Source organism: Nipponia nippon, unplaced genomic scaffold (assembly GCF_047370975.1).
Source record: "Nipponia nippon isolate SJK-2023a ecotype South Korea unplaced genomic scaffold, ASM4737097v1 scaffold_4, whole genome shotgun sequence".
Classification (NCBI taxonomy): Eukaryota; Metazoa; Chordata; class Aves; order Pelecaniformes; family Threskiornithidae; genus Nipponia; species Nipponia nippon.
This window is the reverse complement of record NW_028262358.1, coordinates 8,871,879-8,884,502: the sequence shown is the minus strand read 5'-3', so window position 1 is coordinate 8,884,502 and position 12,624 is coordinate 8,871,879.

Here is a 12,624-nt window from a genome sequence, read left to right as displayed (position 1 = left end):
TGTGCCTTCACGGCTGACACCCGAGACAGCAGCTCACGGAGAACGAAGAGAAGCAGTAACTTAAAAATGCCTGCAGACATTCGTTAGCTGGCATTTGTTTTTCGTTTCGATATTGAAAAGGCAAAGTATCCGAGCATGTAATTTCTTGAAGGTACTTTGAAAATCCCTGCGGTAGTGGTAGCTCAGGGTAAATAAACAGAGCAGAGATTGAGGTTGCAGCCTTTGAATTTTTGGAATAATTTTGCAGGCTGCATACCTTCATTTCTATGAATAATAATGCAGTCTTTCTCAGAAACAGTTTTAAGTTGCAAAGGTTTTACCTGGTTGCGTATCATGAAGAAGTTCTGTAGGGGGAAAAATATAATCAATAAGATAGTCTTTGCTTAAACTATAAATTGTGTTTGGGCAGGTCATCTTTTTGTAAAGAGATGGGAATATTAGGGAGAGGGTTGTTAGTTCAGTTACGTTTCAGGAAAAAAACCCGACATTGCTTCCAGATTCTAGAGTTTGCTTGAGTAAAAAGAAAATCTGGTGTTTAGGAAGCCTATGAAGAGCAACATGGATTAAAGTGAGTTCAATATAAAATTAAAAAAAAAAAACAACTGTTGATCGAGACGTTATTTACTGATGGAAGAGAACAGTGTGTTCTTCAGTTGTTTATAGCATTGTGTGGCATGGGAAATGGTGTGCCAGTATGACGCTGTATGCAATGTGTATGTGCCATAAATTCAAACGATGATAGGCAGCAGCTCCGGTCAAATTTTAGGGTCCTTCTTATTTTTCTTTGCTTATTGTCTTAGAAATAGGTGTTAAGATAAAGCATAACTTTGAAATCCAAGCCCAAACAATACATTAAAGCACTATTTTTCAGAAAGGCCGACTGTGCTATTTTACGCGTTTATCAACAGTATAGTCCACGTAACTTCGTAACTTAGTAACAGCATTCAAAACTACTGGTTATTGAATCAACATAGCTAAAAGAATTTGTCTCATAGAATAAAAAATATTGACATATTATAAATGATTTTTAAAATAAAGGCCTTAAGCTGTTCATAGAGAAGACACTCTAAAGAAAACAAACACACAAAAAACCTCAACCTGACACAAAGTAAGGAAGAATTTATGGCTTCTGTAATTCTTCCAGTGCAGTACGCCACACTCGTACTTGCTCAGAGTCGCTTTAAGCACAGTTGATTTATTCTTGCAGAATTTGAATGCAGTAAAGCAGAAAAGCTGTGTCTTTCCTGCTCCTCTGGTGGGATTTCACAGTCTGCCTGCCAGTTCAATAGAAGTGACATTCATTCCTCAGGTTGGCTTCCCCCCGTCCCCAGGTTTATTTGGATTACTTTTGTTTTCTTAATCCCCAAACAGAGAGGTACAGTGCTCTCACATTCACTAAACCTGTCCTTTGTTTAAAAGTCCCTGAAAGCTTAAAGTATTTTAAAAATTATTTCAAGTTTCTTAGCAAGAATGCCTGTAGCAACTTAGTAAGCAATTATAATTCATCGCCAATATAATGGGCTAGAAACATACTTTTCCAGGTAGCTGCTTCATTAGAGATCGTCAAACAGCGTTGGAGAAACAAAGTGAAGAGCACGGGGTTCTTGAAAATATCTTTGCAGCCACTGTTCTTCCCCCTTCCTGCCCTTTGCCCCAGGTCAAGGAAACCTAGCATTTCATTGTTATTGCTGTTTGTTACGAAACCTGTAATAAAAATCGAGTTTTTTTTCCTTTGTCTTCCTTTTCTAAATTCAATGCAATTCTCTGAACTGAAACAGGACAATACCCAAGAGCTGCATATAGTGGAAGCTTCACAACATCGTGCAATCCTCACAGCTTTGACCAGGTCCAAATATACGTAACGATGCCTCACACTTTTCACAGTTATCTTCCTGCATGAAGAGTGTGGGATGAGTAAAGTTACTCTAATTTATCAGTATAGAAATATTTTTCATCTCATGTGCGTGCGTAATCAAAATCCACATGCTAGAAAGAAGCACAAGCGTGAATGCTTTGTGATATGGCTGGATTGGTCTTCAGTATTTTAGTTCTACCCTTTGACTGATGTGTTCTGCTGTGTCCAGGAGTGTGATAATACAACACATCACTAACCCTTGGAACATGGACAAAGAAAATGCCAGGAAATACGGAAATTCCCTAGCAAGTACAAATGTGTGGCGGTGGTGCTGTGAGCACTTGCCAAGTCAACGTGCATGAAACCCCACTTCTAAGACAGGAAAGGTTCTTTGAAGGGTGAATAACTTGGGGATCTATATTCAATGGGAAGGTGCAAAAGAGAAGGAATTGCGTCTGATAAACGGGCGGTTGCTGGGCAGTTGCACTGACTGCCACCCACTCGGGTAAATTGCCAGAAGGAGGTGAGGAGGCTGCAGTGATTTACAGATCATTGTTCGCAGGCTCAGGATACAGGATCTCTTCAAACTAACAAAGCAGAGCGAAGGGACAATGTGATGGCAGGAGAAATTGAGCATTGACAAATGTGTGGGATAAACATCATTTGAACCACCTGAATTAACTGTAACCACTCGGGAAGAGGACCCAGGTGACCCCCTTTGGGGGACAATAAAACACCCGGTGGGAGGGAGGGAGGCAAACAAAAACACCATGCGGAAGGGAAAAAATGTACTGCAGCTCCTTTAATAGGGCTGTTTCATAATCTTTAAAAAGATGCTTGAAGGTATTACTGCTCGATCTAAAACAAAAAAAACTCTCCACACATTCCTCTGACATTTATTATTCTTAATTTATTATACATAGGGCTCACCAGATGACAGCAACTGTCACTGCTCTATTAATACCTAAAAGTTTCAGTTAACATCGGGGCTTTTGGAAGGCAGTAACAGCTCACCTCCCTGCCCCCCCAAAAAAACCCAGACCCCAGAAAGGAAGGGTCTGCGCCCCAGAGAACGTGCCAAACCCTTAGCAGACCCTGAGTTTGGTTTGCTCTGTGGTCGTGTTCTGCTGCTAGACTGGCCTGTCCTTCATGGGAGGGCCTTTTCCCTCTCAGACCAGTTGCTGTCACTGACGCTTGCGTCTCACCTTACGCTGCTACTTCAGTCCCCTGGGGCAGGAGATCATCTGAAATTGCAAATATGCCGAACACTGCCCTTAACAGAGAACTCCTCCTATTTGCTATATTTATCATTACGATGATTCCCAATTAGTTTGGGTGTGGTAATATACTGAAAAAGATGAAATGTGGGCAGTGCTTTTAATTTCATACAGGTGGTTCCAAATTAGTTCAGGCTGCTGGGGTCGTTCTTTTATTAGTATTAATTGGTGGCACCGCCATCTGCCCACGCTGGAACTCTTCGCTGGGAAGAATAGCAGCGCGCTGGTTTATTTTATCATTGTGCAAGAATACCTGCATTCCTTCCCTTGTTCTTTCAGTCTGGCTTATTTTTTCAGTTTTACTGGAATCGGCATACTAATGTAGTGTAAGTGATGTGACTTCCATTGAGCGTTTGAAATTGAATACTTTTCAGTCCTAATCCATGTGAACCATGGCAGTGTAATGAAATCAAGACTTGCCTGCTTAGTTGTATGAAATTGCCTGGTTGGTTCCATCACTTTTTAAATCTCAGAAACTGCCGGTTCCCCGTTGTGAACATCTTCACCCACATCAACACAAACCTGGTTTAGCTGCAGCTCTTGCAGCGTTTCCCCGGTGCAAGAGTTCCCAGCGCACTGGGGGTGTCCTGGCTGCGAAGCCGGGAAAAGCAGCGGAGCAGTGCTCCGTGCAGCGTGCTCGCAGGGGCACTGGGTGCAAGAGGAACGGGCTCTCGCAGGGCATGAAGCTCTGTCCAGAGCAGAGATGGTAAACTAGGAACTGGCTGCAGAGCAGGACCTGCTAGAGGAACAAGCCTGGGTGATCCGTGAAGCCAACAGCGTTTGGTAAAACAGCTGGAGAAGGCATCACTGTCTGTCAACAGGGAGATGGAAGCAGAGGGGCAGCCGGACACCTGGGAGGGATGGGCTAGGGGCCCTGATGCGATCTACGGACACCTGAAGGACTGCTGAAGGTGGAGACGGGTGCTGGGAACATATCTGTGAGCTTCAAGCAGCTGGGAAATAGGGGGCTAGAGGTGATGTTTGCAACAGCCCAGATAAACCGTGGCAGAAGTGAGCAGGAAGCTCAGCCCGCCTTAAGCAGCGTTGCTGGGCTGGAAGCCAGGGCGGTGGGTGGGCATGGTGGTCTCAGATAGCTGGTGGCACCACTGTGGAGCTGAGGAACCCCCTCCCCAAATGGGGAGGCAATAGAGGATGTCCTGGATGGAAGGGCAAACCTGCCCATGAAAACACAGATTGACAGGGAGACAGAGACAGGTTTGCCCGGAAGGAGGACCTCAAGAGCAGAGAGTTGGTTACATCAATCCCACCTGAGGAGGGAGGCCTGCCCAGCTGAGGGCTTCCACAGCGCTTACTGGCAGCTTGCCGTCAGCATCAAGTGTGGGGCTTCGTGAACAATAAGATCCTATAAAGCAGCTCTTAGATTTCCAAACGCTTTTTTCTCAAGCCAGCTCAGCCTTGAAATTGCTAAGACCCATGCCAGCATCAAGCTATGAAGCCATAAATAAGCTTGTTTATTACTAGTCTGATGGTTAATAATTACTGCAGTTTGGGCAAACAGCAGTAGTAAGCCCCTCTAACAAGTTCTGCCTGGGCTTGTGTTGAAGCTCTGCCAGTTCCCCGTATGGATACTAATAAAGCTCGTGAATTATTTTGATTGTCTTATTCCTTCAAACATTTATTGATTTAAATCATTTAGTTTTCAGTCACAGCAGACACTGGGGAGCTGATGGTAAGTCATACCATCTCTGGTACTTGAGTTGGCTGTAAATTTACCTTATCTGGTAGACTCGAGCTGGCTATAAATTCTTTTAGTGCTCCCAAAGCTTGGCTGGCTGTGGAAAAGACTGCGTGTGTTGTGCTGCCTTATGTTTGCAGCCGTGCTGGGAGTCAGAGAGCCTTTCAGTGCCTATTTCTCATTTAGCCTCCGTGTGGCAGAGCCCCTTCCAAGTGTTAGGGTTCTCCTGTGCCACCCCCTTAAAAACCCCCCCTACATCAACAAATAGCGTAGGTCAAGAGCAACATCAAACGCGTATTCAATCTCCTCTCCATCAGAATTCCATGCGGAGCAGCTCTGCACATGTTGGCTTTCTAAAAGACTCCATTTCAACTATGATTTACACCATCTTGCCTTCAGTAATGTAAAAATAAATCTCAGCTCTGTGAGATGAGATCTTACCTCCGAATGAATAAATTTCCCACCTCCAAAGAGTGAAATGAGAACAGGTGCTTGAATACATGAACGTATGAATCTGCTGGCTTAAAATTAAGTGTGCAGGTGGATTAAGACAATCCTTTCCACCGCACTTCTGGTTACAAAGTAAGGCTATACAACATTAAGCAGTCAACATCCTAAATCAAATAAAAATTTCCTGTTTTCAGCCTGAAAGGCAATTATTTCACAAACAGTTGGTCATAATTTTTCAAGAGAAAACTAGTAGTGACAAAAAACCTTTCATTTAAGAGTATTTTTACAAATCAATTTTTACACTATCAATTTTTTATAAAAGGTTTTTGTTCTTCAAAATATGGATAAAACACTTGAACATTTTCAAGCACCAAACAGTTTTATTAAAGAAGGTATTTTGTTCTCTTGCAAGACAGAGGAACTATGAAGTCTCCCCATATTCCTCCTTCTGCCTCCTTAATTCTGTGTGAAGTGATAGTTTCTCCCGGATAATCCCATTCAACCAATACAACTTCATTACTTTGAGGTTAGTCGTTTTTCAGATAAATGTGAAAATGTGATCTTGCGGTTGCTATCCGAAGGTAAGTCTACGTCCCTGCCGAAGGTGTGATTTCCAGCACAGGGAGACATTTCTGCTCTTAACAGTAATTTAGCTAGCTCGTGGAGCAATAACATCAAGGTGACAAAAGCACAGACCTCTGCAAAACCACTGGTGGTCTCGGGTACTTGGATGGCAGCATTTCACTGCTCTTCCCTCTCCTGCTTGATTCAGGTAGGCATTGAAAACATCTAAGAATGCATGGAGAAGTGCAGCCGTGAAGCAGACGAGAAAAGTGATCTCCCCACCTCTCCTCCATCCCAGAGCATGGGGTAGGACCGGCAGGGCAGAGCCAGCTCATAGGAGTTTGTGAGTGAAGATGCACCTAAAGCATTCATTTAAAGCATTGCCTTAAAATACAGTGCCGCCTTCTCGACTCCCCGCTCCCAACTCTGCAAAAGTGTTAGAAATATAATACTACCTTTTCCACATTATATAAAATCTCAGCTAAACAATGTAGAGTAGGTATAGTCTCTTTCTGTTTGCTGATTGCAAAATATTTTAGAGTTTGGGTTATTTCGTCTAGGTTTTAACTAATCCATTGGTCACCGTGAATATTTAGTCCTTCCTAACACTGCATTAGGGATAAAGCAGTGTTAACCATTCACAAGTAACAACGAATCAAAATTTGGTTATTGAAAATGCATTTTCTATGAAAGAGGAAATTTCTATAGTCTGTCCTATGCGATATTATTAATCTCCAATAAAGGTACAAACCTATTTCTGATCCCGTTCTCCTATACGGGATTTGGGTGTTCCCAGTAAAGACTCCCTCTGCCTCAGTCTCCATCCAAGCACCAGCTGCTGATCTGCAAGCAGCCCTGTGAGGGACAGCCTGAAGCTTCTCAGCTCTGGCAAATCTGTCTCTAATCTTCTCAAAATGGGGACTGGGAGTAGGAACCGGCATCCAAACCATGTCTGAGGGAGAGTCAGCTAATCAGTTGCATTTGGACTTTATCATGCTGCATCCGTGCCTGCTTTTTATAGCTAAGCAGCAAAGAAGGCTCAGGACTGTCATTGCCCCTTTGGACTTCAGCAAACTTTGAACTCTCAATTTCAGGCGATACTCGAAGGGAGAAATCCGTACCCTGGGGAGGGAGTAGCCTGTCCTTTAGCCTAACTGCTTCTATCAATGAGGAGAGGCTGAATATTGTTCCTTGGTGCTCGGCGCTCATGTCTCTGCACCCTGTGTGACTTTCCCCAGTCCATCGTGGCCGTAACGGTGTCACCTTTGCCCCTGCGTACTGAGACCACACATGTGTACAAATGACCACAGCCATGGATTGTGTCACAGCTCCTGTGTCAGGGGTTGCATTTCCCTTCTTCAGTGAGTCCTTCAAAAATGTTAATTTTTTTTGTGGGACATCTGCTTGTACACAGGGAACATCCCCGTGCTGACTTTGTTCAACAGCCACAGCCTTTGAGCGAGTCAGCTGGGGATGCTGTCACCCTAAGAAATAGTGCTCAGCAGCCAGATTATGTGCCATGAACCATTTCTTCAGGGAATCCATCTTAAACTCATTTTAGGCTAACACAGCTAGAGCCGTATATTACAGAAAGGGGCAGCTAGCCCTTTAGATCTGCTAAGTGTGATTGAAACACATTACTCACTTTCTCACTGCCTGGACAGTTTTATCCAAGAAAACAATCGTTGGGGGGAAAAAACTTGCTATGCAGACGGTCATAGAGCAATGTTAATGATCCAAAAGGTTTCTTTGCCCTGACTTCAAACCAGAGCCAGCTGCCAGAGGGAAAAGCACAGAAAATTAACTGTTCCAGGGTACGCGCAGATCTTTTTCAAGTCAAACAAATTTTGCCTTAGGACATTAAGGTATTAACAATATTGGCAGCATCAGTACGAACTTGAGTATTGATTCTTTGTCAATGCAGTGTTTTTTCTTGATGATAAGACCATGCAATATATCTTCTCTGTATCCACATGCTGTGAAGCTGACAGCATTTCGGCAGGAGCAAGCCCTTGGGGAAGGCAGGAGCAGCCCATAAGGGTCCATTAATTTGTTAAACACCACAACATTAACTACAGCCTCACCAGGGCTGGGGAGGGAGGTTGTAAGGAGTGAGAGTCAAATGAGGTGTTCATCAGAGGACTGCAGATACCCTGCATAATCTAATATAACCAACATAATGGAAATGAAAGAGAGAAGCCTCCTGGTACCAGAATACTGGTGGAAGTTCTTGGTAACCAAGAGTAGGAGATAACAGTCTTTTCCTTTCTCTTTCCACATACTTCAAAACCTGTCCTAATCTTAATTCAGCAGAATTATTTTTGGTTATTTGGTTGGATTTTTTTAACCAGTCCAGGTTTCTTCTAGACTGAAAACGATGCTTGCTAGTAGGTACCATTTCAGATGACAAGTGCAGCTGAGAAAAGCTTCTGGTGGACAGCAAAGTCCCCAGCACAGCAGAGATGCAGGAGTGTGGCGTGCAGTCCCCCAGGGTAGCATCACAGTGGTGTATGAGGGTCCCTTCCCTTCCCTTCCCTTCCCTTCCCTTCCCTTCCCTTCCCTTCCCTTCCCTTCCCTTCCCTTCCCTTCCCTTCCCTTCCCTTCCCTTCCCTTCCCTTCCCTTCCCTTCCCTTCCCTTCCCTTCCCTTCCCTTCCCTTCCCTTCCCTTCCCTTCCCTTCCCTTCCCTTCCCTTCCCTTCCCTTCCCTTCCCTTCCCTTCCCTTCCCTTCCCTTCCCTTCCCTTCCCTTCCCTTCCCTTCCCTTCCCTTCCCTTCCCTTCCCTTCCCTTCCCTTCCCTTCCCTTCCCTTCCCTTCCCTTCCCTTCCCTTCCCATTTTGGTTCAGTTCAGAGCCTCCAAAACAGCGGCTACCTATGGGGAGAAGGGCAAAAGAAGGTTAAATATTTTTTATTTGAAAACATATTTTGAGAGTCGCTCTTTCTGCATTGCCTTTCTCACCCCTTGCCTGCTCGAACAGCAAGGAGAAGTTGCTCTTGGAGGGAGCAATCCTCTCTGCTTGAGCATTCACAAGAGTTCATGATACAAGAAGCATCTCCCTGTCCTGCTTTTCTGCCGTTAGTTATTTCTGCCTTAGTTTAGTGCTAAGAAGGCTCAAGAGTAATCTCACTCAAACAGGAGAAAGCCTAACATCCTCATGATATGGCTCTTTGTCTTTTAGTCTTGGTGTTAATGAAACAATCTCTCTGCTTAAAAATGCAAATGCTAATTATTTTCCTTTTTAAAATAAAGATCTGTTATATGTCCAGTATTAGATTTGTCACATTACCACACGTTGATCCTGTAAACTGGGAAAAAAACCTCCCAAGCATCAAACTGCTCAGCTGATAAAGCCAAACCTCCTGATAAAATCAGGCGTGTTCTACGCAAAATGAACAGAAATGGGATTGTTATATTTGGGGGTGAAATAATATGGTAGGACTCCAAAAATAAATGCCTAGAAAGAAAAATAGAAGTGATTTTTAGATAAGAATCACATTAATAGTGCTTTCCCCATGCAGAAAAAAAAATACTTTGTGTTTGAGTCTGATATTGCAGGAGCAGATACCACTGATCCACTCATTCATTTCGGCAGGGCTCCCCGGAAAGGTCTGCCGGCGGGATGAATACGGATTGTTAGCATTCATGAAAGTGCCTCGTCGCTTTGTTGCCAGGAAATGGTAATGAAAGTACAGGGATGCCAGCTTGATGACAGGGATACGGGGCGGCGGCATTAATCCTGTGCTTCGCAGACACGAGATCTCTATCATTTGCAAACATGAATGCCTGCACAGGCTGGCGGAAATTTCGGAAGGTCGTTTCGCTAATGGTTTTGTAGAAATGTGGAACGTTAGGAAAGCTTAAGCCAACAACAGCATCACGCTAGAGCTCTGAAAAACATCCTCTACCCTGCAGAATACAGTTTAATGGGATATTATACTCGTGCGTAAAGTATTTGTGCTGTTTGCTTTTTAGGTAAGGAGAGTATAACTAAGGTGACTCGCCTCTGCGAGGATCAGGGACCGTCAGGTGTTATTGTTAGTTAATAAGCAGAGGGATGCTCATATTTTTACTGCAAAAGGCAAAGAAAGAACCTTTCTTGTAAATTAAGATGGGGCTTTTCTAGATAGGCTTGCCTGTGAGCAGAATTAAGACAAGACCTTCGGTAAGTCCCAAGGGTGGGGATGCAGCGGTCACGATTTTACCTAAATCTGAGGGCTTTTATTTTTTGTTTCTTGCGTGCGATATTTTCTAGTGTTCGCTCAGCGGGAAAGATATAAGGTTCATATTTGTGCCTTCATAAAATGGTAGAGTTTCTTAAAGGTTTGTCCTGCACAGGGCACTTTATGTTGTCCTGCTGCCTTTCAAGGGATTAGCATCAGTTTCTAGTATGGGTAATCAAATCTTGTACAGTTTTATGATTCTGCTTCTTTGTTTTTTACCACTCCTTCAGAATAGTTTGTTTAAATGTATGTAATAGGAATATAGTGAACTATAGGAAAGACTTCAGAGAAGTTGAGAACTTTTTTTTTTTTTTAAAGCAACAGCTATTTTTCACTCTGAGTGATAACTTGTCATTAGGCTGGAAAAGCAGGGAAAAGCCCCATGAAATAGAGAGGAAAATCTCAGTGCCCTTGAGCTCTGCTGGGCACTCATACAGGAGACTTCTTGCAAGGCAGAGGGCTGATTATAATGAAAGTCCAAGCCTGCTTTTAGTCCTTCTGTTCTTTAATCTTCAAGAAAAGCAATCTTTGTGTGTATGGCTCTTCTAAAATGACTCCATACATCTTTTATAAATGCTCAGTGGAAAGTATAGCCCAGCTGAAACAACATTGGGGATAAGGATGTAGGCTGCATGTCTCCTTGCCATTAACGGTGCTCATCGCCCTGGAAAGCTCGCTCGTCTTCCGATAGCCGGACTGTCATTTATGTGTCTTCAATTGCAATCATCCTGAAAGCAGCAAACCTCTATCTTGTTCTTAATTATTCAGATAGCACTTCTTGAGAAATGTTTGAATTCATAATACTACTCAAAACTTGCCACGACGGAAAGTGATGCAGCGCTCCTGAGCGCTGCTCTGGGGTCGCATGCGGAGAGGCTGTTTTGTACCATCGCTTTGGAAATTAGATACCGTGATATGCCATTTCCTTTTAGCAATCTTGGGAAGCTCTTCCAGTGCTGATAGCAATCATCTCCAAAGAAAAAAAGTGCACTAACCCCTGGTGAATATATCTCTTGAGAGAAGCAAAAACAATCTTATGAAAGGTATTACCCGGCTTCTGAAGGAAGGAGCCTTGGTAAACGCGCCTGTCGTTTTGACCTTTCCAGCCGATGGGACGTGAAAATGGGGAGATTAGAGAGCCAGAGCTCATTCATCAGATAGGAACTTCTGAGAGAGGACAAAGCAGAACAAAAGAGAGCCCCAAAACTCTGTGTTAGAGGCCTCCTCTAAACAGATTCAGGGAGAAAGTGAGAAGTGAAATGGTTCCCTGGAAAACCTACGGCCCTGTGAAATAGGTGTAATGGATACAGCTGCTTCTCTCTAATGGCAAGTGCTTTCTTGCCGTACCTGCCTACTGCCCTGCCTTTAGGAAGATGCCTTTCTGCAGTGAGATGAACGCTGACCTTGCAGTGACTTGGGGGGGGGGGGTGGACACCTGGAAGATGTCCGTGGTGAAGTGACCAAGCAAGATACCCTTAGTCAAAGGGACGTCTTTTGGGACTCTGTTATCTGACAGATCATTTAGGGCTACATTACAAATATAATGGCTGAAAATTGTGATCATATTTAGCCTGCAAGAACCTTCACTGTCCAGGGCTGCTTCTCCTTTGCTATTAGTGTGCAGGAACACACTGATTACTGCTGCTTTTCCATATGGGATTAGCAACGTATCTTCTGACTATACTCTCTTATGAGGTGTTTTGTTTCAGGTTTTGAATGGTAAATACACCTTAAAACTGCACCAACTTAAATTTTAGGATATTATGGATTTACTAGACTCAATTTCATACACGAGCAGGTTGGCTATTGTTTAGAGGCAGGGCCCATTTCTCTGTGGCATGCCAGATTGGGCAGCTATACGAGATAAAACGCATGCACGACACTATATTGTTAGTCTTTTGCTTCTTTTTAAGCAGTGGAAGGATTAAATGGGGGGATGCAGGGGACTGTTCCTTGGTTTTCTAACACGACATACACCGAGCTCTGGCTGTGCCTTTTCCATCAAGTCCGTGTGACTCAGGTGTTGGGTTGTGAGCATATGGTTCATAAAACCTCTCTTCATAAAACCTCTGTTCTTAGGTGCTCATTGACTTCTTGTGTGACCACGTGCATCTCTTGTCCCTTCTTTTCCCCGTCCTCTTCTACCTATCTTCCCCATTCAGCTGCTAATTCCTGGCATGGAAGGAGCTACACTGGAGCATATCTGCTACCACAGGCTTTCTGGCTTGACTGAATTGATACTCCAGCCATTTTACATAGCAATATAAATTGTTATTGCCAATAATAATATAACCATATTTATCCCAAGGCAAGGAGGGGAAACATAAATTCTCTCCGGCAATGCTTATCATCTGAAAGTATGTGTACAACAATATCCCATGTAAATTTTCTAAATATGCCATCATCATTATAGCAGCAATGATGCTTCTCGCAGCCAGCATAAATGCTATCAGGTTTTTTAATGCAGTCAAGTATCGGTGAAATACTGCATTAGTATTTTATGTGTTTATACGCACAACTTTTTGCCAGTAAGAAAGCGATATTACTTTAAATAATTGAAATAC